This window comes from Anas acuta, chromosome 6, assembly GCF_963932015.1.
Source record: "Anas acuta chromosome 6, bAnaAcu1.1, whole genome shotgun sequence".
In the NCBI taxonomy this organism is placed as follows: domain Eukaryota; kingdom Metazoa; phylum Chordata; class Aves; order Anseriformes; family Anatidae; genus Anas; species Anas acuta.
The window spans coordinates 13,330,704-13,357,570 of NC_088984.1; the positions used below are offsets into that span (position 1 = coordinate 13,330,704).

The 26,867-nt window shown below is 42.1% G+C and overlaps 1 protein-coding gene across 3 annotated transcripts in view; it reads left to right on the forward strand.

Annotated features, from left to right (window-relative positions):
- Positions 1–498: 498 nt before the first annotated feature.
- PTPN4 (protein tyrosine phosphatase non-receptor type 4) overlaps positions 499–26,867 on the forward strand; it is a 108,221-nt gene continuing 81,852 nt past the window's right edge. For 2 of the 3 annotated variants that reach the window (XM_068687443.1, XM_068687442.1), the window contains exon 1: positions 499–1,061. The gene's annotated coding sequence lies outside the window, so the exon portion shown is untranslated. Of the gene's footprint in view, positions 1,062–7,881; positions 7,904–26,867 lie in introns of those variants that run through there. The other variant, XR_011098094.1, reaches the window with a different exon arrangement.

Sequence of the window (26,867 nt, forward strand, 5' to 3'; positions counted from 1 at the left end):
TGCGTGGGGGGTTGTGGAAGCCCAGAACTCCTTCCCAGCCGCGTTATTCCGCGTGTCGAGGGCTGATTACGAACGGCTGTACTTTAATAATTCGGGATTCGGAATAATAACTCGGGATTATGTAAGGGCAGCGGCTGTCACCCGCCGCCGCGCAGCCACCCCTCCCCTCACAGCCCCTGCCACAGCCGCCCCGCGCCCGCTGAGCGCTGCGGCCCGACCCGCTCCGCTCGGCGTGACTGACAGCTCAGGCAGCCAATCCACCGCCCCCATCCTTTGATTGACGGCACACCCACCCAATCAGGCTACGAGCCGCACTCCGCCCTGCCTCCCACCTCAGCGGGGGGGCGGTGCCAAGCGCCCCTCTCGCGACGTTTTCCCGCTCCCCCCCCCTCCAGCCCGCCGCCGGGTGCCGGCGCGGCCGCCATGTTGGTTGCTAGGCTGCTGCGGCCCGCGTGAGGCGGGAGCAGGCGGGGCGGGGAGGGGAGGGGAGGCGGCGCCGTTCCTCCCCCTGCTCCCCCCCGGGCCGCCGGGCGTCAGGCGGCGCCGTGCCCCGTGTGAGGGCTGCGAGGGGGCAGCCGCGGCCCCGCCGGCTGCTCAGCTGTGAGGAGAGCGGGGAGGGAGGGGCGGGAGAGGAGCCGGAGGGGGCTCCGCCGCCTTCCTCCCCCCTCCTCCTCCTCCTCCTCCAGCCCTTTTCCCCTCGGCCCAGCCGCCGCAGTACGATGCGGGCCCCGCTGCCGCCGAGGCCGCGGCCGGGCCGGGCGCTGCGGGGGGACTGAGGGGCGGTGTTGAGGGAAAAAAAGGGGGGGGGGGGGGGGCGGGCGCGGCGAGGAGAGGCGAGGCGAGGAGGGGCGGGGCCGGCCCCGAGCGCGGCCCCGGGCGCGCCCCCGCCTGCTGCGCGCACGGGCACGGGCGCGCGCGCGCGCGGGGGGTCGCGGGGCGGCAGCGGCGAGCGCAGCCCCCGCGCCTCTCCCCTCCGCGCTCCCGCGGCCGCCCCCCCCCCCCCCCCCACAACCACCGCGTCTCCCCCGCTCCATCGGCAAGGACGTGGCTGTTATATGAAGGTAAGGGGGCGGGGAGGGCTTGGGGGGGCCGTGACCCCTCTCGGAGGGGGGGATTTTGGGGCGAAACCCGGCTGTGGGGGGGTCCCGGGGGTGTGTAGGGTTGGTTTGCGGCAGGTCGGAGGGGAAAGTTGGCGGCCGTGCGCTTCCCAGGGCTGCCCAGGCACACGCACGTTGCCCTGGCTGTGGCCGGGGAGAAGGGGCTGGAGCGGCGCTGGGCAGGCGGCGGGTCCGTCCGTCCCCCCCCCCCCCCCCCCGGGGGGCTCTCGGTGCCCGCCTGCCCGCTGGTGTAACCGCCTGGGGCTCCCCGGCCACCGCGCACCTGGGGCTGGTGCCTCGCCTCGGCTGCTGCCGTGCGAGGTTTGGGGAGGGAGAGCCGGCCCCTTCCCCTCCCCCAAAAAAAAAAAAAAAAAAAAAGCCTCCCGGAGCTCAGCTCGCTCTGGCGGCGTGGGTGAAGCGCGCCCACCGGCGCCGAGAGCGAGCCGATGGGATGGGGAAAGCACACGCGGGTGAACTTTGTGCTGAGCCTCCCCGATTCCAGCCTTTTATTTATTTATTTAATTTTTATTTAAACCGTGACACGGGAAATATTCGTCTCGCTGGTGTATTACAGAAGTGCTAATGGCTTGCGGCTGAACCGTCGTTGTTAGCCGGTAGCCTGCACATGCATTTTCCCAGCTGCGGGTATCGCTCGCCCAGAGCTCAACTCGGCTGCATGGCACCGGGGTCTTGTGGCTGCTGCCGGCATCGCTGGGAGCCCCCCGGGGGTGCTCGCACACATGCAGGCATTTATGAGCTCGTTACCTTATAAATATGGGCTGCAGGAGCACACCGGGGAGATTAAAACCGGTAAAAACGTCATCTTAATAGACGTCTATATCGAGGGAAAGCTTTCCAGTTCGTTGCCTAAATATAAAATATTCAGTATCGTAATCTTATGGATGCCATTTTCTTGACAATGGATTTCTTGCTTCGCTGACCTAAAAAGTTATTTTTACGTATTGGCATATAACTCAGGTTTGCACCATGTTGATAAAATATTATTCCCAGTGATAAGCTTACAAATACGTACGTGTGTTTCTACACATTTCCCAGGCACGTTTTTGCTTTATAAGCTCAGAAATGTAACTGTGGGTCTGATTTTTTGAAGATAACTTTGTTGTCATTACAGCCTCTATGTATTTTTAGATTTTTGTTCCTTTTTTTTTAAACTAAAGCAAACATTGAAATATAAATACGTTTCCATCAAAAGCAAAAATGTTGTAATATTTTACCTTTTAGTGTGTTTTCTTTGTGTCTGCTGTTAAGTTTGTTTGAAATCAGATTCACATCCTTAGGGTTTAGTTTGGTGGTGTTTTTTTTTTTCTTGTTAATTACAGTTTTCCATGAAATGTCTTATTTGCTGCCATGCTTTATAATTCTGTTGTCCTGCTGAAGCCCTGTTGAGGTTGTACATAGCAGTATTGATTGAACACCCTTGCTAAAAATACTGTCGGGGTTGGGTGTGCTTACAGTGTCGTTGCAGGAAAGTTAAGTCTGCCCTGTTTTTCTGTGAGCAGAACGAGTGGCTGATTATTAGCAGCTACGTTTGTCAAAGCCCCGAATAAAAATCAAAATCCTGTGATCTTAGGAGTAATGCTGGTTGCTCCATTGAGTGGCCGTACTCTCTATTAGCGGACAGAGTTCATTAAGGGCTATTTACATGTCGGTGCCATTAGCATATTTTGAATATATGGTAAGCCAATACCCAGGGCACATCATTTTGGCTCTGTTCCTGCAGTGCCCCCTGTTTGGCCAGAAGGATCCACCTACCCCCAGCTCACGGCAGGAACTGAAGCTTAACCACTGGCTCTGGAGGCACGAGGCCGATGTTTATCGAGAACATTTGCTGCGTGTGAATGTTTTGCGTGTTTTGTTGTTAACCTCCGTGTTTGTGTGGCACGTCGTACAGGCTTCAGTGCTTGCAAAGAGCTACATGGTTGGCACCCCGAATAACAGCTGAATGTGAGTGTGTGGCAGGGTGATTTTGTGAAAATGAAATATTTTCCTTGAACTTGCTTGCCTGTTTTATCTGATCAGGGATCCTGATCAGTATTTGGGGGCTGTGTCCCTCTGGGGCCTTGTTATCCTTGGTGGGTTGTTTTATGAAAGTTTTGCTGAATGTACGTGGAAATTTTGTGCGTTGTTTTGTGCTTACGTGTAAAAAGTGGACTGTCTGTTGTACAAGCGTGTTCTGGAAAACTGAGTGGAGGTTGCAACTTTGAAAATAGTGGAAGGGAAGATACCAGGATGGTGTGCTTGGTCCTGAAAGCTAACCTGTGCATAGGAAAGAAAGCTAGAATGGCTTGCTGGTGGCATTTCAGACGGTTGGATGAGGTAAAGGGATTGCGTTAAGGGTCTTTTGACAATTATGATGGACTAAAAATTCTGTGCTAACTCTTTAGTTTATCTAAGCAATCAAAACAAATAGTCACATGCCACGTTTCATTTGGCACTGAAGTCACCATTAGATTATTTTTCTGAAACTGCTAAACAGTGAGTTTCTGTGGCCTGTTTTCCTAGGTCTTCACGCTGCTATTAGCTACATCCTCTGGTACATTGGGATTCTGCCTCGTCCCTCCTCTGCTCCCCCCCCCCCCCCCCCCCCCCGGCCAGTCTGGGTTTAAATTTGGTACAAGATCACATGAATCCCATGCCTTCACATCCTGTTTTTGTGTCACCTCACTTCCATTCTCACCAATTATAAAAATGGTCAAACAAGAGAATCTTTCAGCAGATGGTTGACTGTGTATCTTTTTTTTTTTTTTTTTTTTAATACCTCGCTTTCACTCTGGTGCTGTCACTTTTCATAAAATGGCCAGGCAAAATTCTCGTGAGTTTCATTGTGATCCAGCCTAAACAGCTGTAAAAATGGTTTGTGTGTGTGTATAATGCGGGCCTGTTTGTAGTCGGAAGAAGGAACGGTGAAGGTAGAAGAAAAAGGGAAGGGGAGGATAGTTTGGGCAGAAGGCAGACCCAGGAGGAGAGCGGCGTGGTAACGTAACAGCAGCTCTTGCTGTCTGGGCCAGCTGTTCATATATGCTCATTTGGGAACAGAAGCTGTTTTTCCTCGAGGACTTGTAATCCATTGAAATAGCACAAAATAGTTCTGTGTAGGCTTCTGAAAGCCTTTTGAATTTCCAAGATTTTAAAATTTTCTGGAAGTAATCTCTGCTATGTTTCGTCACAGAATTACATAGCAGAATCTCCTTTCCCAGTTTGGAGAATTTCACAATTATTAGGAAACTCTTGCTGCTTATCACTTATACCATGATTTCTTCAGGCATACAGTAGTTACTGTGCTCACAGAAGTCTCACTGACATGTCACCATACAAGGCTGAGATGCCCAGATGCAGCTTACAGGAACGTGGCTGTTTTGCAGTGGTCTGCGTTACTCAGCTCAAGTCTGTGCTGATCGTGTGTGCTGTGGCCCAGCGTGTCCTACAGAGCATTACAGCTTGTAGGCAAATAGTTACTCAGGTAAATCAGACAGGCATAACTAAATGGATTTTTGTTTGAAATGTGGGAGTTCAACCAGCTTTTATTTTTCTCAGCTTTTGCACCTTGGAAGAAGAAATAGGTGATGCAATTAGACCTCTGTTTGCACGCTCCTTTGTCTTGCACTGCAATTACTTTTTGGACAAGTTAAAGGCGACTGTTGAATGATAAATGCAAGTCTCTGTGAGTGGTTTATGAGATACAGCCATCTCTGCAGTTCCACGAGGAAGGGAGAAATAGCTAATACCCATTTATAAATAAACTGTCTTTTAATTATAAGTACTTATGCTCTTTAATGAAGAGTGCTTTAGGAAATATTTTCACCAATTGGAGATTGAAATGCAGTTGCTGGTTAAGAGTTCTCAGGCCATCCGTGAGAGATAAGAGATAAATAAAATTGATAACACCCTTAGAGCATGTGTGTTCTCACATTTCCTTTCAGGCTTCCTTTAACTTCCCTGGGGTTAACTGCCCGAGAGAACGACTGAATTATTCTGCGTGACCAAAGCCCAGACCTTCACATGAAAACCAAATGTGTTGCTAGCAGGGATTCATGTTTTCATACATATAGTTTTTAAATTTAGAATTGTGTTTATTAGAATGAAGGAGGATATTCCAGTACCTTCAGTATCTTGTCAACTTTTTTATTTTTTTGGATACCAAATACTTAGTTATTTTGAATTTAATGCAGAAAACTTTCTTCTAATGTGCTGCTTTTGGGATGTTGCTCCAGTCTGGAGGCCTTACTTACATGTAATTTTGCTATAATTTTGCTATTTTGTGGTAGTTTTCATCAACTGTTTTAAAATTTAAGAGTAAGCTCTTAGCATTACTTTTGTGGAGTAAAATTTATTAGGAGTAACAATGTCAATTGATTTGGGTTTATGTCCATTAACTGTGTATGGGTTAAACATATGTTCCTTACTTACTTGGCTCTAAAGGAATATTAACTTTTAAGGAAGCTGAATGGCATTTAAGCACTTTCTGAGTGCTTTGGCCATTTCATTGCACTTGTGTACCACCATCTCCTTGCCCTACAAGAAAAACAGTAACTAATCCCCCAAACAATGTTGTGTTTCTCTTGCAAAGGACAGGCATGGAAAAAGGCCTCTGTCAGTGCAGCCCTGAAACTGAGTAATGAAAGTTATATTTCAAACTTTTTTCTCAGATCAGAAAAATATTCTCAGATAAGTCTTTTTTTTTTTTTTTTTTCAGTTTGTAGTTGTGTTGCTGTTATTATTTTTAAAATGGCATCAGTCATTAAAACCAGAAATTGAAACTGTATCTGCAGCAGATAGCTCTCCATGTAAACCAAAGCAGCAGCTGGTAAAAGATAAGGGCCTGCTGGGGCTCCTTTGTCTGGGAGAGATGTGCTAACATACTTGGTCTTGGAAGAAGGTTAACAAGCAAGATTCCTCTGTTTTCTTTTTGCAGCAGAAGGTGGTATTTGCAAAACAGTTAAGCAAAGTCAATAGCCAGGATTTGATGCACTGGAAAGCTGCTGGTATTTATTTATTTATTTATTTTTAGGAATAAATTCAAGTGTGCCATACCAGAAGCTTGTGCCCCCTCTTGTCTGTGCCAGTAGAGAGCCAGCGCCGAACTAACTTGACTGAAACGTACTAGAGGTTTGGTTCCTGCCTCTGTCTCCTCAGGTTGGGAACCTTTTCAGGAAGGGCACACAGACATGCAGCAGTCACTAATAATGTTCTTTGGACTCCCAGGTTAACGTTTTTTGTCTGGATGTGCTAAAAGGCAGTTTCCTGGTGGTGGTTTGTCAGTATATTATTACAAGTCTGAGAAATGTGTTTGTTGTAAGGTGAAAAGTTACTTCTAGAAAAAAAACAAGACCTTTAAAAGTCACTCCAAGGAAAAGTGATAAACCAAAATGGGATTCCCTTCTCTAGGGTCAGGAAAAGATGCTTCCCAGATCTCACACCAGTGACTTGATGCTTTTGCTTTAAGAAACAGAATGATGTCACTTGTGAGGAAAATCCCCATAGCAAAACTGATTTTTTCACTAACCTTGTAGTGAATTCATCATTTTTTTTGTGGGTGGGTGGGGGGTGGGGAGGGTTGAGGGGTGGGTAGAGGGGGACCTGCAGTTTTTCCGTGACAGCTTGGCTTTGAAGAGAGTTAAAGTGAACATCTGTCACTTTGTGCATGTCTGCAGTGATGCTTACAACAAGCTCTTAGTGCCATCTGAAACAGTACCATGACATTTTTCATCTTCCAAAGCAGGAGTGGGGGCAGATGACCAGTGCTGCTGGTGGCCCACAGCCTTGCCTTCGAGGTCATTTTCTCCCATGCAGGTTGTGCATTGGCCACTTCTGTGTCATGTCCATAAGCCACGTGCAGCCTCAGTGCTGTTCCTGATATGTGTTATTGAGTTTGTGTGGTGCTCTTATTTAGAGAAGATGTTCTTCAGGAAAAGGGAAGTGTATTATTTAGTTTGACTTCTCAAAAATTAAGTTTTAACACTTGGCATATGAATTTCAAATCACTGTGGCCTGTAACTTCCAAGCTGTGAGCTTCTATTAAAGCTTTCCTTGGAAGAGGTTTTCAGCTTTTTGGGGGAGGCAGGTTGCTGTTATGATTGATGCAGCAGTCTGTTTTACTACTTGTGTGCAAATGAGAGTGTAGGTTAGTCTCGGGAATCCTAATCTGCAAATAATTCCCCACTTAGTACGATTTAGGTTTGTGGGTTGGCTCTGCAGGAAGATATTGCAGGCATCCTGCTAGCTCGTCTGGATGCACGTACTTTAGGTGGAGTGCATCTCTTCTAATCTAATGTTTCGAAGGACCTTCCAGATGTAATGTGTGTTAAGAAGAGGTGCTTGGAAGCTGAAACTGTGGCTACGTCCTTAAAGCTGAAGAGAGGTATCACCTTGTCTGAGCCTGGATGAAGAACAGGGGAGAGGGGAAACTGGGAAGGACGGCTTTCCTGCAGCGCTTATGGAAGCTATAAGGTTTAGGAAAACAAAATTAAAAAGGAAAAGGGAATATATTTTTTTGTTTAATATCAACAAATCTCATTACCTCATGGGAGGCTTCTGCTGAAGTAACTGCGGTTTGCACAACCACAGGAGGTGGAAACTGAAACCCAGAAGTGGTATTACAGTGGAACAGATCGATCTGCTGCATGATTGGCTCCTACTTCCAAAATTTTTTTGAGCATTTCGTTGCTTCTTTTGTTCCTGTGATCTTGGTTAGACGTCAGTGATTTGGGTGTTTCTGTGTATGGCAAATACAATGACTTCTGGTTGTGCTGCTAGAGTTTCTTCTCAAGTTCGCAATGTGCAACTGGGTAAGGAGGGATAGAGCATTAATGGTGGTAAGAGTAAAAATAACCTTTCACTATTAATCTTTTACTCCTATTTTTGATTATATGAATTGAAATATACTGTACTAGCTATACAAACCATCCACTTTGGAAGTAGCTTGAACTTTTTAAACTTCCTGTCTTCCTATGAAGAAATAATTTAATTTTGGTGATTTTCTCAGAAAAACTTACCTGGCTTTTGCTGTGCTTTTCTGTGTGTCCTGACCTGCTTACAATGCTTCTGGCACTTGCCCTTAACAGATCTACTCTTACCTTAGAGATGTAAGGCACTGGTGATACTGTCATCTGTTCCCCCGGCACCTACTATGGATTTGAGTCATTTGTTCGCCAGCTCTTAGATCAGCTGGGGGGAGCACGTTTGGTGACTGTGCGAGAGGCAGGAGGCTGCAGATGCTTGCTGTGGTTGTTTTTAAAACAGTTTCTGGCTTCTCGCAGTCCCTGTGCTTGCAGGGGCTGGATTCTCTTCTAATTTCTCAACAGCTACGTAAAATTTACTGGATTGAATAATAGATGCATTAAATACATTAATTAAAATATCTCTGCTTTTCAAAACCATGCCACACTAAAGGCTAAAATAGATACAATAAGAAAACGAGGACTGGGTAACCACAATATACAGTTACACTTGGAACAGGGTTCCTCTGGAGAAGACTAAAAAAAATAGGCTGAAAATTAACATCTGACAAAAAACCCTCTAAGAGGAAATTCCTACAGGAGAACTTCATTCTTGAGATTAATTAAATGAAAGATTAGAAATTCTCTAGATGGCTGTAAGCTATTTAATAAAACTGAAGCAAGCAATTAAAATACTCAGTTTTAGTTACCAGCAGAGGCATTGCTCCTTTTTATGATCCTGGTGTTGTGTCGCTGTCCCCCCATTGCATATGTTCTGCCTTTTACAGGAAAGCTATATGTGCAGCTCATTAATGCTAGACATTTTCTGCAGAAGGATTTTCATTAAGAAAAAACACAAAACATGATGTAGGAAAAAAAAAAGGTGATGTAGATAATAACTTCTTTGGCTTTGAGAACACACACGCAGCCTTGAGAAAACAGAAATAAAAGTGCTTTGTAGGAATTATACTAATGAAATGTATGTGAGACTAGCTTGAAAGAGAAACTTGATTAACATCTGAAACTTCAGCTAACATTTAGCCACCTCTTGGTAGCACTTCCACTGCCAGTAAAACTGCTCCTGCTTTCTCAAACCTCTGGTTTCTTCCATTTCTAAATTATAACAATTCAAGTATTTTTCAGTCTGCCTCTTTACAATATTTTTTCCTATGTCTTCCAGACAAACTGATTATTTCTAACTGTTCTGGAAAATAATTGTAGTTCCCCTAGTATCTGCAGAAGTCATTTTCCACTTCAGCCTTTCATATTCGCTCAGAATACATTCTGCATTCTGCTGCACCTGGTGTGCCCTGACAACTGCGTGTGCTCCAGCAGTTGTCTGTAACAAACTGCAGGTCGGGGCTGTGCTGTATCACCACAGATCCATCCCTCGTCTGAGGGCACTGTGTGATAGCAAATCGCATCATCACGGGAGGGAGAAAATGCCTAACTGTAAGTTGCCAATGGTTTCTGGAAAATTGAAGTAGTTGCCATAGTTCAGCAGAGTTACGATGCCACAAGGAAAATAGGAAAGATAGAAAAACTGCATCTCTTGTATGCCAAGTAGTGCTATTATACTAAGTTGCTCCAAATTAAGTTCCTGGCTGTGTAAGTTGTTAGAGTTTTCTGTGATGAGATTTCTTCAGAAGTCCTTACTACTTTCTGCTGGCAGTTCATGAGCAAACAGATGTGATCTTCAGTGAAAATAACGATGGATTAGTACAGAAGTTTCTGAAGATGACCTTCTTAGCGCTATTGTATTTTTCAGTTGTAAACAGAAAACCACATTCTAAAAATCTGCTTTCCAAACTTAAATGACTATAATTAGTGTTCCGAAGAAGCAACAGTCAACCTTTTTCTTTTGGCAATGCATAAATATATTCATTTTTATAACATTTTACATAAAACACATAATCCATTGTCAGACTTTAATGCAGAATGTTAAAAAGGAAGAGCGTGGCTGTTTATTCTATTAATAATGATTGTGTGTCTAAGTTAAAATGAAAAAAGTGTTGACAAACTATTCCTGAAACGAATCAGCTTTATTTTTATTGTAGCTCCCAAAGTATGGAAGTGGGTTTGAAGCCCACTTTGCTGTGTACAATTAATAGAAAACAAATCATGCGTTGAAGGCCTAACGTTTCTGTAGATGGGGTTTCTTTTCAAATAACAGACCCATGTCCTTCCAGTTGCTGGCATACCCAGCTGCCCTGAAAATGCTTCAAGGTGTCTTAAGAATGACATAGAAGTAATGAGTGCTTATGAATGAAGGCATTAGGGACCCCAGGCCCCCAAGCCTTTGGTGCATTTCCAGTACTTGCAGATAATATCATTGTTATGAACACATATTATAAAACGTGAACTAATGTGTCCTAAAATCAGTAGGGGATTATAGTTAAGAAGTGTATTGGTTCAGGGTCTATGATCTAACTAATGTATATTGCATACTTCAGATACATCTGTGCATGTGCTAAATAAAATACCTTCACGTTGGTGCATAGTGGACAGCAGGCTGGAGTGATAACGCTTGAAAATTCCTTAATACCAAATACACATTTTACTGCAGAACATATTTCAAGAGTATGCCGAGAATTTTTGAAATAATAGTTGAGAAGCAAATCCTGACATTCATGCTTCCCCTTCAGGAGTGACGGAAATATATTTCGTATATTGTTTTTGTGTTAGACTTAATCATTTCCGCCAAAGCGTCTTACATGCACTTCAAAAAAAAAAAGTTGAAATGTTCTGTTGACTTTTTGAAACTTTTTTTGGCAATGTTAGGCTCTCCATTTATTTTGTCCCTTGTTTAACAGTTTTTTGTGTGTGTTTTCAAAAGCACTTCCATTCACCATTCAAGGAATTCAATAGAATTCTAATAGGAACCGCACATAAATAACTACAGAAATCAATGCTCCAATTCAGCCAAGAGTTTTTTGTGACTTCAAAAGCCACAAGAGCATTTATTATTAGAAACATACAATTGACTTTTCTTGTATTATCATTTTGCATAGTGATTTGGTTTTTACCACCACAACAAGATGTTTGACAGTTTCATTTGAAAATGATGTATTTACATCCTGCGTTCCACAACAGTTTAATTTTTATCAATTCTGTGAAACCACATCCATGGCAATTTGCATGTTCAGCGCTGGGCAAAGGTTCGGTGAAATACTCACTCAGAAATTTTTCCTCAAAGGTCAACCGAATGCTAAGCCCAGTCTCCCGTTCCCGTATTGTAATGAAAATATAAAAAATCTTTTGATGTGTAGGGTTATTGGATTAATTTTCATATATACAAAACTCAAAGTAAAGCATCTCCCGTCCCTTGGAAATGTTTCTGAGGTGTCCTTCTGGCTGCAGAGGTGAGCTGCTATAGCCCAGGGCTGTCCTGCATGTCCCTGCAGTGTGCAGTGGTCTCACTGCCCCCTGGCCACGTCTCCGCTAGGAATCCTTCTGGTCCCCAAGCTCTTGGCCGAGCTGGAGGGAGGGAGCTGGTCTCCAAGGAAGTAGCTTCAGCACTCTACGAGCCTTGGCAAGTCGGTGCTTATTTTGGTAGAAAGAACCAGAGCTTGATAACAGGATGGTATGACCTGAAATCCAGCACCCTGACTGCCTTAGTAATGAGCTGCTGGAGGCTTTGGGGCAGCTCTTGTGTGCACTTTCGGGTAGCTTTTAGTGTAGTCTTACCACATAGGGTGGAAAGCACACCCAGGAGGAAACAGAGGTTTGACAGGAGAGCATTTAAATGCTTGTCCATTTTTTTGTGTTTATGTTTTGCTTTTCACAGTTCAATTTATTTTCCAAACTATCTGCAAGTTACTGGCAGGGGCTTCTAGGTGCCAATAGCCTTCCCCCAGCCTCCTAATTCCTGCTCACTAGGCAGTCTGATGCTGCTGCTCTGAGGAACTGCCTCCTGGCATTTTGTTTTGGGAGAGACCTGGTGCTGAGACTTCCCTGCATGGCCCCCGAGTTCCCTCCAGATGCAGACCGGCTGTGCCATCCTCCCACACCTCGCTGCGTGAGCAGGTGGTGCAGCGCTACATGCCTGTTTTGGTGCTCGGGAGCATTTCTGTCAGCGGGGTGGAGAGGAGAGGAAGCAAAGCCTGTCTCTAGTCCTCTCTCCTAACAGTTGTTGGAGTGGAAAGGATACCCAGGTGAAACTTCTACTGCAACTTGAGAAAGGTTTTGATTGTGATCAGGGGGAAGAGAGGCGAGAGTGGAGCATGATGAAGAGCAAGACTCCTAACACAGTGTGGTAACTGCAGCTACATTAATGTTCAGTGGTTCCGCTATCCCTTGGAGTTACGTGAATTTAAGATTAAGTGTTAAGATTAAGTGTTGTCATGGTGTTATCTTAAATAACAAAGGAAGTGAAGTCAGACCTTCTTTTGGTTCTTCAAAGTTCTTCCCCATTTCCTTTGACCACTTCTGTCTAATTCTGGTTGTATTTGAGTCAGCTGCTTTCAGCTTGACACTTAGGTCACTTAGGCATCCGCAAAGTTAGTATATGCTAATGTCTGCGTTTCTGCTGACTGACAGGTACACGAAAACCTACCTTACTTCTGTCACTGCAACACGAAGCTTCTTTTAATTCACCTGGCCATTCAGCATTTACAGAAACAAGATACTAGAATGTCGCTGGCCTAATTCGCTCACTAATTTGTTAGCCTAATGTCTGAGATCTGCTAAGCAGGGTTTAATTACTGAAACATTCTCTGACCCTTCCTGGGTTCTCATAGATAGGTGGTGTTTAACTGGTATCTGAGCTGGGGTAGAGAAAATAAAAATGGGGTACTAAAAATATAACAAAAAATATATAATATTTTTGTATTTTTATATTTAGGTGAGCCTGGTTCTGTTAAGGGGCAAAAGAGGCTCTTTAGATTTATCTGAAATCAAGCATTCCTTTTTTTTAATGTTTGTGTGGATCTGCTTCTTTGTGAAACCCCATTTTATGACAGTAAGCAAGACACAAACCATACAATTCATGCTGTTCTTGAAGCAATTCTGAGTGTTACCCATCCCCTCTTGCATTGCTTCTCTTCTCTAGCCAGTCCCAAATGTATGGGGGAAAGGCAAAAAAAACAGCTGGAATTTGTTTTGAATGCAAGAGAAACAGAAGAGAAAAAGAAACAGATAAAACATGGGGAACACTGGGAAAGAAGCAGTATTCCCAGCCCTTGTAGGTAATTCCCAGAAAACCTGAAGCGGAGTTATTAAAATGTTGTTATTTGTATGAAGCAACAAAGACTTTATTGCTTGATGCCAGACACCGCTCCATAGCTCCACTCTATCATGTAATCCATTTTATTGAACATCGTTTCAAACTGACTGAGGTTCCTTAACCAGCCTGTTTATAGAACAGGTGGTTAGAAATTTACTTCAGAGACAAAAATATAGTCCTAAATTTAGACTAAATTCTTCCCTGACCACTTCATTTACTCTATTTTGTACTTACCATTCCTATTCCAGAAGTGCTTTCTTCTGCCTGCGCAGTTTGTCTGAGTGCTGCTGTCCCCTGTATCGTTTATAAAATTTGGCGTTATGTTTTGAGCTTCTTAATAAACATTCCACCAGCTAAATGTGGAGAAAAAAATAAATAATGTTTCAAAATAATTACAGGCTATTACACCTTCACTCCCAATTTTACAATGTCAGATAAAGCAGCCTGTTTTTTTTTTTTTTTTTTCTCTCTGTATTTCATCATTATTGGGCTTTTTTCATTTTGATAATGCTTGGTGCCGGAACACATCTGTGTATTTTTTGAGGCTCCAACAGCTAATCCATTTGAGCTTTTGCAATACTGAGCAGCATCAGAGGGGACCTTCATCTATGCCCGACTAAGCATCCTCATACAAGGAATTCCCTCTTACAACAGCATGATATAGCTGGCTTGTTTGCATCTTATGGCCTGCTAAAAATATTTTCTTTCCTTCCCACTTACCTTCTACAATCCTCCTCAGCAGAAATGGTGTCTGACCAGTTTGTGTGCTGGTCAGTGTTTTTGTAGTTGGTTATGCCTGCTTGGCAAAGTACAGATGTTGTCCGAATTTACTCTAAATTTCAGTAAATCACTGAATTGGGTGCCTATGAGGGGTTATTTAAAAGTGAAAGCTATTGGGATTAGTAGAGAAAACAAATTGGATCAGCAGCTGACCATATAGGTGACTGCAAATGGCTATACTGTAAGAACAACTAACAGGATGGAGGGAGATTATTAGTCATGCTCTTCAAAAATCAGTCTTGAAATTAATTCTGTCTCATTACATTCGTTAATAACCTTGGTGCAGGAATTATGTCTCTTCTTATTAAAAGCTGTAGATAACAAAGTTCAGAAAATTGAGTATTTCAGACAACGGGATTATTCTGTAAGGAAAATAAGGAACTCATAGATCTGAGCACTAAAAAACTAATATGATTTAATAATACAAAATCAAGTCTTTAAGGCATCAGAGCTTTTCTTTGCTTTTAGGAAAAGCACTGGTGGCAATTTCAGTAACTGTTCTCAATATGAAGAACGAGCAAGGCTAACCTGGCACCAGGTATCAGTGGCTCGATGTCAGGGCAGAGCATGCCTGGTACTTTTGTGCCCTGACTGGGCTGCCCAGTAGTTTTGGTGGTGACGTGGTGACAGAAGAGAACTGGGGACACGCATCCAAAGTTTCACCAGCAGCATCGAGTTGGGATAACTGCAAGTATGTTGGGGACCGTTTCGACATAGAATTTGTACGTGTTGTTTTTCAAACTTGTCAAGATAAGTTAGGGTGGAATTCGTTAGCACTTGCAGAAGATAGAATTAGGGTATTTTTTAATGCACTCAGAAAATTATCTTCTAAAAAATGCACTATTTCTTTTTTAAAAGTTTAGAGAGGTTCTCTCAAATGGTTGTTTTCCAGACTTTCTTTAGTTTTGTATGGGGACACACCTGAAAACAAATATCATTCTTTGAGAGTTCTGAAATACTAGTTTTTATGGGGAATTATATAAATGGGATTCCAATTCATTAGACACGTTTACAAGTTAAATATGAATATTAGAAACTTCCATTAGCAGCAATGCATGCACTATAAGCAGATCGACTGGTTTACTGAGATTATGCCAACGAGCTGAAATAATGGCCTCTTACTTCAGGAGATTTGTGCTGAAATCAGCTGAGGTCATAAGAGAAATTCTGGTTCTGTCCCCGTTTCTCGCAGAAAGAATGCTGCTAGTCAGCGCCGCAGCGGGTCAGACAAAAGGCTGATCAGCGGGAACATCTGGATCTCGCTGTCAAATGGCCCAGTGTAGTAACACAGCTAATTGCAGCTTGCTCTTAACCTTTATGTCCTAATTCACGTTTGCAGTGCTTGCAATAGCATTATCAGACTGATAGGCTTTTTTTTTTTTAATGTTTGTTTAAAAAAGGAAAAATCTTTCTTACTTTTGAGCAATTGATGTGATTTTAGTGATTGTGAGACAAGTAATGTCCTTTAAAGACTTAATGCATCTACTCTGTGGACTGGTCTGGCTGTTCTGAAACACTTTTTTCAATGCTGACAGTGCAGCAAGGTGGGCTGGCCATGTGTTTCAAACCCTAAGGAAGTGCCGAATGCTTTTCATGCTTTATATGTCTTCTGTACGTTGTGTACACCAACAGGATCTCTCACAGATACTGCACGTTTTAGTTCAATGCTGAACTGCCTTTTCTGTACAATCTCTGTTCCTGCTTGTTTTTCATCTCATCAGAGCTTGCTTGGGTCAAAAAAAAAAAAAGCTAAGAATAAACAGTACAGGATTTGTCTACATAGAAAATAGTTGTAAAACAAAATTCTGCTAACAAGCAAAATCATTATTTCAAACTTATTTTACTCATGGGCTTTCTCATTCAGTATTGAGTGTCCAATTGACCTTTGGTTGAATCCTTTCCTGTAGAGTAATAAAGGCAGCCTTACTGTTCAATAAATGGGTTATGTTAGGGAGAGATGCAAAGAGAGAAAAAAAGAGAAAGACGTGCTGGATTTTCAGTGAACTGGACTGAAATCTGAGCATCTGAAGCTTGAGCTTTTGGGGAAGGCTCCTTTTATTTGTAATTCCCCCAGGAAAAAGGTTTTGTGGACTGTTTCCTGGATATTAAACATTTTAATGATCAAAATATATTTTGACCATTAAATTAGAATGGACATGAAGTTCATATTTCATGCGATTGTTCAAAATTTTTTCTTGATGAGCTCCAAAGCACTTACAGCAGCTTGGGAAAGTAAGCCCCAAAACATTATGTAATCTCTGAATTCAAAGATTCAAGTAGATTTAGGATGAATCTAAAAAATACTTGTCTTAATAGTATCCTCAGTTACACTCTGGCTGTGACGTACATGTTTTTGTGCTGTAGCATTTATTGTTCCAGTACCTATACCGATGCCTTGTGTAGACGTTTTCCCAAATGTTTTAACAGCCAGAGGGAATTAAGCCTCTGTCCCCTCCACACTTGCCTTGAGCGTAGCAGTAATACATCCCTCCCTTGAGCACAGGAAACCCTCTGTAGCACATTTCTTTGTGGTTATACAGATTTCTAAACATGAATTATAAAGGAATTGGTCTAAACTGTATTAACATGCAGCCTTTCCAGAGGAGCGTATGGATTCGTGGGCATCGTAGGTTCTGATGGATTAGCAGAACTCTTTTCTCAACAAAAATATCATGTGAAGGCTTTCACTTACAAAAGTCTGACCCTTACTGTTGAGATGCTTATGGCTGATGCAGCTCCCCAAACCTGCACAGAGCCTGCCATAGTTTCTAGAAGCAGGTTTTCATGCCATTGAATTGCCTTTCCCCTTCTGATTGCAGTGCCCCCATCTTGGCTTGGCAGCGCAGTGATCTCGCGGTGGGCGGGCAGTGTTGGTGTCGGGATGCAACTCGCTGAGTAGCGTGGTGCAAGAGAAGGGGCTGCGTGGAGGGGTCGAGATCTGGGGTGTTACATTCAGGTAGTTGTAAGCAGCAGCTGCTCCTTGTATAACAGAAGTTTGGAGGGGAAGGAGCAGATCCCGCTTTTTTTCTGCTGTTTCCTCTTTTCTCTTGCAACTGGGCTTTGGTGCACGTCTTTAGAGTCCATCCCTATTTGCCCATGTGGGATTTTCAGGTAGGTGAAGATGTTTTTATAGCTTCTTGATGAGGCAGCTTGGCCTTGCCTACCTCAGCCCTCTGCTGCTTGAGTTGAAAGTTTTGTTGCAATCATATTCCATGCGCTGATGTGAAACTTCTCAGTGGAACATCTTTCATCTTTCCTGTATCATCATAGAGCAGAATGCCATGTTTTGTCTTTTCTTAGCAAAAGTGCTGTTGATCATTTTCAATACGCATTGATTTATTAGGACTTGGGCATCTGGAAGAAAAGAAGAGTACTTTTGAACTAAAATTGTAGACTTCAGCAATACTCTCACAAATAGTAAAGCTGAACATACTGTAAGAAAGCGATGAGAAGGTTTCTGCTAGAGGCTAACTGCAGGCACACTTACAGGCTCTGGTTACAGCAGGAGGGTCTTTGTGGGAAGGTCTGCCAAAGTCATTGATGAAGATAAAATCCAGTCTTTCCCAGGGTGTGTTGTGTGATTGTGTGCCAAAGATGATATGCTAAAGGGATCATTATGCCAAGTTCTGTGGGATTTAAGGAGGGCTTGTTAACTAAAGGAAATTTTTTTTGAGTTGCATAAATTAACCTTTCTTCTAACAATTTATCTTTTGTTTATATATTACTGTTCCTTGTTCATTTGTACTGTCATCATCGTTTTTTTCTTTTTCCTCTCATGTACTAGTCCGTTTTCATACCATGGAGAAAAAAAATTCTGCATCAGAGCGACTGGCACAACATGCCCTGCAGATAAAGAAGTCCAATGTCGTGTTGGATCAGGTTAAAGGTTCAGAGCTCAGTGATGCTGACAGTGGTTAACAGCACGGAAAGTATAAGAAGCAGGCCCTGGATGATGTGAGCCTTCCCTGATGTAGCTACATAATAACCAGTTATAAATCAGTTTCCTGGTTTGGTTTGGTTTTGACATTGTAGCTACTGTTGCCAGTAACTTTTATTTTGTATAGTACATAGTTGTTTCTCAACATTCATGGGAAACCTGATGCATTATCTCTGTGTTTGAAACAGTGACGTGCTGGACTGAAAAAGGAGGCAGCCAGTATGTTAAATAGCGCGTTGTATAAACTCCAGTAGTCATTATCACAGCAAAAGTAAGAACGAGCATAAATTTGAAATTGTGTGAGGATTCTGTTGTTAATACATATGGCATGTAACTATTCTAAAAGCCCTTATTCTAATGGCAGTACCTGATAAGAACAGCGAGATGTATGACCAGTGTGGGCTGCTGCCACTGACTCACTGTGTAATGACAGGCAAATTACTCAGTTTTCAGCATCTCATTCTCCTCCTTTATAAATGAGAAATATTGTTTCCCAGTAAAACTCTTTGAGATCGTTGGATAAAAGATTTTCTTTTTGTACGCCTACTGAGGATATAAATTTGAAGTGAGAAAGTGCAGCAAATACCAGGTTCTGTGCAAGAAGTCTCTTACCAGTACAGACACAAAACAGTGGAGTCTTGTTGTTTGTAATGGATTGTACTAAAGCACCTCATGCTTAAGAAACCTTGGTGTAGAGCACAAGCAGAGAGGTGTTCAGGTCCAGCTTATTACTTGAGTTGGTGTTCTGCTCAAGCCTTTTTATTATCTGCATAGCTAGGAACAGCTTCGCTAAAACCTGTGATGTGTGCATTGGTATCTACTGTCCAGTTTTCTTTGAGATGTCAGGCACTGTGCCACCTTCAGATGAAATGGTGCAGGGAATTAAATTAGAGAAGTTTTCTGACAGTCTCCATCATCTCTTTCACGTTGTCTTTGGCTGTGTTTTATCACTAAATTTAGATGATATTTTGGGAAACTTGACCTTTCCAGAATGATCTACATTAGCACTATAGTCTTAATCTTTCCCCTGGCACCTCCTGAAACAAAATACAAATTAATGATTCAGACACCACAAAGCAAATCACATGCCACTTGTTTCTTCCCAACTATTCTTCATTGTCATTGTTTGCTGTATTGTATGCATGTCCTTGTGTATTCTGTGGTGAAAGGGACCTAAATGATGTAGGGGGTTTTAAGGGGGTTGGTAGCAGATGAGTAAAGAAATGATGCAACTGTTTCAGGTATATACAGAAGAAGGTTTAGTTAAGCATAAAAAGAACACCGTTATTTCAGCACTGACAAGCGGATGTTAATTTTGGCTTTGATGTATGGTTTGGCTTTTAATGAATTCAGACTTATTTTGTGATAGTCCATAAATAGCTGTGGAAGTGGTGGAGGATACATGAAATGTCTGGTCTCTGGTGCTGCAGGGAAGAATATGCTGTTCTCTCTCTCTGTAGATGATTGACCCTCTGTTTCTGCATCTTTATCTCCTCCAATTCAATTTATCATCATTCTTCATCCCATTTAAATTTGCTGACATTCTTAGACTTCCTTTGCAAGAAGCATTTCTCTTACTTCATAATTAAAAATAAATAAATAGAGATAATCCCATCAATTACTCTGGTTATAACCCTATTTTATCCAGCTGTGTTCTGTCCCAAATTCAGTAAATGCACAATCTAAAATTTCTATTGTAGATTTTTGTCCTTTTACATTTTTCCTCAGCTTGTCACTGTTGTCTGCTCTTTTATTTTTCTTTTGAAATTGCTTTTACCAACAGGACTGATCCCCACTCGGCTGTGTGCAATACCTTCTTTGCTCTGTTTTACTTTTCTGACTGTGGCTCTGCCCGAAGCAGCTCCACCCTCCCTTTGTGGCCTCCTCCTGCCTTCCTGTTGCTGCCATAGTGCTTATGCAGCCCCAGAGAGAACCATGTTGCAAAGTGGTGTGAGCGAGGAATAATTTTGCCAAAATGTTGTTGTTACTTAATTCTCCACTCTGGTTTACCATATGGCTGTACAAATGGCTATGTCAGCAGCGGGGAGAGGATGATGCAAGGCTGGAAACAAGAGGCCAGACACAGGAGTAGGTCAGGAATGCTGCTTTAGCAGTGCTGGGCTATGGCAAAATAACGAGTTCATCAGAGTAAAGCCTAACAGTTGCTGTCATGATCACGTCTTCTTGAAATCCTGATCTCTGTTGCCTTTTTCCTTAACCTTCTTCCCTCTCCCTCACATTGTTTAGTGCATTTTCCACAGTTGCTTGTTCATCTCTTCTCATTAAAAGTGATCAATAAGGACATCAGCAGAAGCCTGTATTTCTCAGCATGCACAGGTGGAGCATCCTCAGGGCAGGGTTGAAACAAACACGGTTAAACCTTTTGGGTGCGCATCGTAAGTCAAACCTGTACCATCATTTGGAAATACTTGTTAAATAATTAAGATAAGGTTTAGACTGATAAGCTGTTGGGAATGGATACAGTTAAGTTGCAAAAGAATATTTAAATCAGTAGTTTTCCAAAGCAGCACAGTGTGATGCTCATTTAGTATGAAATTTTAAAGACCTAAGCCATTTTGATTGGCAACAAAAGATATCCTATAACCTCATCTGCTTTCATAGTGCCTTTCCAGCAGGGACCAGGTACCTTCCCAAGCAATAATTTTGTTTTTCATGTCCCTGAAATCACAAGATGTCTGTAAACAAGTGCACTAAAATTCCACCCCTTTCCTTGGTCTGCAGAGTTGCTTTTACATTCGTCTACAGTTATTAATAACTAAGTTATTCATAGCAGCATAAAAGTGTTTCTTTTTGTGGGGTTGGGGTGTGCTCTACAAAAAATGATTCTGAAATGTTGAAATACACATTTGAATTTAAATTAATTACAAAGCTGGATATTTTCAAATCTGAGCCTAGGTTGAGGCCCACAAACAACATGAAATTACATCTAGGTCTAACTCTGCACGGGCAGTGTCAGGTAAATGTTCTGGCTGGATCTAAGACCACATGTAATAGTGCATCTGCATGTGTTTAAGTATTAAAATGTTTCAGCTAAAATAAAAATATCTTTTGTTCTTCAAAATTCATAAATTGCATTTCTTCTGTGTCTTTATTTACTTTTAACCTGGCAAAACAAACCAGGAAAGTCAGTCTTGAACAGTGTGATATGCTCCAGTAATACGCAATTTCTGCAGCTTGGCTTTGGTATTCAGCTGTGTACACTCTTTCAGGAAGAGATGATATTAATTACCCTCTGGTCAATCATACGAGCTATAGTTTATCATGGTGTCCTTGCCTTCTTTCTGGCAATCATAATCCTGTTTATTGACCTTCAGAATTTCCCTTTGTTCTAGGACAGAAGCATCAATCTGCTTCTTTCAAAGATCAAACGCTGAAGTAAAACAAAAATCTAAGCTTAACACAGAATGCTCACTCAGACCATAGGCTTCAGTATTATTTTTTTTCAGTAAATAGGTCATTTTCCAAACTTTAATACCAGCATTTGATGCACTACCTTGATGAAAATGAATTACTGAGTACTGATCTCTTTAAGTATATCCCCAAAACAGAAATGGAAAACTCTTCTGTGGGAGGTAAAATATAAATAAAGATGACTTCTTTTGTGGCTTTATGTCCTATCATCTCTACACCTTCTCCCAAAAGATTTCTCCACACCTTCTTTACACCTTCTGCTGTGCTGCTGGTACCTCCCGATAATGTGGATCCTACTGTGAGTTCTTTTCCATGAGCCCCTGAACACTGTTGTCTTTCCCCTGCTGAAAAGAAGCCATGGTCTTCATTCATGAGCTGCTCTCTGCTGGTTCCTGAGGTAATATTTTTCTTGATTAGAGATGGTCATTGTGTTTTCTTCACGTAAACATTACTGTCAAACAGTTGTATGGTTCTTCCCTGCTGCTCTGTCTAGATTTTGTGTACTTTCCACAGATGTCACGTTTTTATCTGCAGCTATTCTGAAGATTGGCATTTAAGTGAAGGCTCTCTATCCCCCTTAAATCCGATCCCTAAACCTGATATAGGTATATCGGAGAGCATTTTTGTATTCTCTTAAATTTCCTGACCATATTCAATAGCAAACTGAAAGAAACTTCTTAGAGAAGCCAAAAAAAATGAAAAACAAGCTGAGTACAAAAGTGAATTTCAGATAAATGTTCAAACAAGTATAATTTTAAGACCTTTCTCATCACTTGTGGCTCAGATTAAAAATTCAACATGCTGTGGAATTTCAAAATGAGATGTAAAAAAACAGATTTGTGATATTATTGAAACTTGCAATGTAAGGATGGCATGGCTACTCCTACTCCATCTTCCCATACCATGTTTCAGAGGAGAGTTACAGCAAGCTTACAAAATGGCTTATGTGGTGTAAAGTGGCAAAATCATTTCTGCCTGTTCACAGATGCCAGTTACTTTGCTGGAGTGACCACCGTGTGCCAGAGATGTGCGTGGAGCATAACCTACATATTTGTTAAAAAACAAAGCCTACCACAAAGAATGTGTAAACTGTGGGCTTGGATGTCTGTGCTCTTCAGTTACTTATTTTGGGTTTCTTGAGAGCTAGATGAGATTTTTCTGCACTTCCATGAGCTCTGTCAGCACTTGTTCAGTCTAGTTGGCACCTCTTCATTTCTCTCTGTTTTTTCAGCAGATTTTCTTAGGGAAAGGCAGATGATCTAACACTGTGAAGAAATTCTAATTTGTGCTTCTCTTTATATACTTTCATAGGACAGATGGACATGTCTGTTATTTAATAATGTTAATGTTACTTTCTTCTTAAAGAACCAGAATAGCTTCTAGCAGTCTGCCTGCCTGTCACTAGCAGACACGAGCTTCTTGCTGGTCTTGCACTAAATAACAGGGATTTTTGCTCTCTGGGTTCCAGCTTCCAGAGTTTGAGAACAGCGCTTTTTTGGATGGGTATTGCCAATTCCTCATACTCCTGGCTGGTGAGAAATTCTTTCTCTGAGCTTCTGGTAAATAAATGTCCTGTGCTGGCCCTTGAAGAGTGGGAGCTACTTTTCAAAGGAATAAGGCGGTGGTGGTGTTAAACTTCTTACCATTACCGTTGTCTCTGACTGAGACACTTAACAACATGCTTGTTATTAAGAAATTGCCAGAGCTTCCTGACATCATCGACTGAATTTGGAAAGGACATGCTTTTTCATTTCTTTCCTCTCAGTTACCAAAATTGAAGAACAGTCAAAGATTCCTCTCCTCCCTTCTGGGCTGCCCCACTGCTATCAAAGGAGCAGCATGCTGCATGGCACTGCCTGACCCTGTGTCACTTGGGGTGGGTGGATAGTGCCCATGGCAGCCCCTTTGCTGTGCTCAGAGGCTGAGAGATCTGTCTGGAATCGCATCTCTTCTGTTCTCTGCCTTCCCAGACTCCAGTTTATGGACCTGCAGAGGATCCTTTCTGGCCCCAGACAAATTTGGGACTTCTCAAATGTTTCCTGGGCTGTGAGAGGACCCATGGATCTGTGTGGTTTTGCTCTTCTCGTTGTTTCTGGAGCCACAAAACCCCTTCTAGTAATGGGATGCCTTCCCTGTTGTGGTACAGGGAATCAACTACATGCTGTTGTCACACATTTCCACAAAAAACATCAACAATTTCACAGCAGGCCAGGACGTTATCAGTATTTACTCAGTTTCTTGACAGTTCGGAGGCTGTGGGAGAGCTCTGTGATGTTGGCAGCCCATTCCAACCACCTTTCTGTGTAGTCTTGTCTAGATGACTAGTCAGTGTTCAGCACACCACAGCCAGAGAGACTTGCCGGAGTGTACTGGCCCTGTGGTCAGTGCTGCTGGTGCCAGGACAGTGCTGCATTTCACAAGGTACAATCTGAACATCGTCAGCTCAAGTGCTCCCCAGAATCTTAGCACAAATAGTTTGTATTCAGCTCTCCATTGTGTGCTATTAATCTTATTTCTGTATCTGCTTACAGGTTTACTCCTCTGTAATGGGAAAAGGATCCTCCCTAGCTCGTGGGTTGAAGTTACTTGCCTCTTTGTGATACACCAAGCTTGTTCATCCCTGCCAGGGATCCTCTAATTGTGTCAGGAAGGACTTCACTGGGCTAACAGAACTGAGGGCTAGTGGTTTGGTTTTGGCTTAGCTCTCTTTGAATCTTTGTGACCTGAATTCTGGGCTGCCTCCTACATCTTTGGTAAGGTGGAACGTGGTGCTGACTCAGGTTACCAGTGTATTTTTGGAAATACTGACGTTTCAAAGGGTCTTACTTAAAGCACTTCTTGTAGTGAGAGAACTGATGCCCCAGTAGAGCTGAGTCTGATCGGTGATACTCTTGCTATTTAGAAGGAGAGTAATTGCATCTTGTCAGCAAAGCTGGTCATTGCTTGTGTGATGCTTGTGTCTCTGTTTTGAGAAAATGCTGCTTCTGAACATCTGCAGCACAATGTGCATGTGAATAGAGACGGGGGAGCAGAAGAACCCAGTTACTTGATTCCTTTCTCAATATGCGCATTCTATATCCTGCCATATGGCCCTTTTTTAGCCTTTTAATTCTGGGATGATAGAGTTGATGCCTTCAAGAGTGCTTCAGTAGTGTTAGACTGCATGCATGTTGTAATACTCAATTATAGCAAAGACCAAATTTGTAGAGCTGAGGTACTGGTACAGGATGTACATAGGAAGGCACAACTTAAGAAATTCAAATAACTCCTATGTTCAAAATTCAGAAATATATTTTGGGTTAATGTTGGTATTAATTCAGCATGGAAAATTTAATTAAAATTGACCAAAATCAATAAGACATTTTGGTTTTATACCCTATGGCGGTATTAGATAAGAAAAATCCAGTTTTATTTAAAGCCTGAGAACCTATTTTTACAGCAGCTGGGAGAAATAATATTTTCCATAGGCAGTATAAACAAACTGTGCTTCTGAGATAATACAGCTTAGCTATTAGTGAAAAAGCTTTTAGTTTACCCTATTTTTTTTTTTTAAGGATATGAATTCCAGATAATGAAAAAAACTTTGTAATAAGCAGCCTGAGATGATTACTGATGCGTTAAAATAAAAAGTCACACAATAGCATTTTTTTTTTCATGTTGTGTTTTTGCCTTTAAGGGCAAAAAATAGTGGTTCTCTGTAAGAAACAGAAGTTTCACTTTCTGTCACGTAATGCAGAAGGTGGCAAATAGATTGGGGAAGCTGAGAGGATCGTTAGTTTAATTATAAGAGTGCCTAGAGAAGGGGGTGTAAGACAAATTGGACCTGACTGTAGAGGCACATGAATGAAGAGCATTTTTAAACGTAGTGCCCGACCGGAGCGGTGGCGGGGTGCCGGCTCAGAGCTCGTCTCCTCTTGGTGCCATATTCCTAGATGCATCTGTACGTGGTTACGCTGGTCCTTCTCAATGTGCTTTGTGCAGTAGGTCCACTTTAAAATAAAAAAGAATATAATCTTTTATCTTCCGAGTTGATACTGTACTAGTATGTTCTTGATGCTGGTACAGGCTGTAAGTTTCTTTTTTTTTAGGTATCAGAAAATTGTAGCTGCTGGAAAGCTACTGGAATCTCTCCGTACCTCAGCTTAAATTCTGTGAAACAAAAGCCATTTAAAGATTTTATTATGCTGTGTAGGCAAAGGTGTTGTATCCATCCTTTCCATTTGTGATCACGTGGAAAGCGTTTCAGTAGTGTCCATAAGGCAGTGTTACTCTAAATCTAGGTGAATGTGGCATTACCCTTGGATGTTTGGAGCAGATTTGGGCATGGTTTTTGTCTGGCTACAGTTTCCCTTCTTGCCTCCAGGTGGTATGCTTGGTTTTCTGTGGTCCTGGGGGATGTTCTGATAATTTCTGTGTCTGTTCCATCTTCCGTGCCCACCCCAAAGGAGTAGGGAGTGGTAAAGACAAAGATGGAGTAGGCCAGAGAAGAAAAGTTGAGAGGTGATTAGAGAAATGGGTATGAGGTAGAGAAGGATTTGAGTTGTGAAGGGAATATAACAATCTAAAAGGGGTTCGTTACAGCCTTGAGAAGTAAAGGAAGGACACGGAGGAGATCTGGAATACTTGAAGGAAGAAAAGAAATGGTACAGAGCTGATGGTTTCAATAATAATTATCCTTGTCGTTCTAGCATGACTGCTGCATCAGCTTGTGAATCTGTAACCTATAGGACCCATATTTGTACCTGCCTTTCTGGGTAAGCAACACTGAGCAATAGACAGGGTACTTTAGGATTACTTAATTAGTATATTATTTAAATTACCTAATGATGCCATAACAACTTTTAAAGTGTGATTAGTAGCCACATTTAAATATCTGAAAACCAGAATATATAAACTTATGTGTGCGGTCCAGTGTTGTTTATTATTTCTCTCATATGTTAACGTGCGTTTGTCCAGACAAAAATTTTGCACTTGCTGTCAAATATTCACAGAACAGTACTCTCAGGAGACACCATATCTGTACTTATAGAATGAGAGGTATATCGAGAAATAATCCGTTATATTATCAACCTGACAGGATTTTTGTCATCTGCAATAGCATTCATAAAGTAATTTAAATATTTGTTGTTGTAATTTATCTTCGTTCTCTGCAAGCCTGTTCTGATATGTTTGACTATAAAAGCCATAGCCTTTTTCTGGTGACTTTATAAAACAGAATTTTAGTGCGAAATTTTAGAACTGTGTTTTCCTTAAAATAAAACAAAATATCTAAAAGAGCTTACTCTAGGCATTTGTAAAACTAAGCAAGGTTCTTAACAAAATTTGCTTCATTTTCATTGCTTTTGAGTTTTGCTTATTGAGTTGATCTCACAGGTAGAGTTTGTTGTTCATTAGGGTGTTACTTGTGTCAAAGCTTTCTTCTATTGGTCTTTTACCTGTTG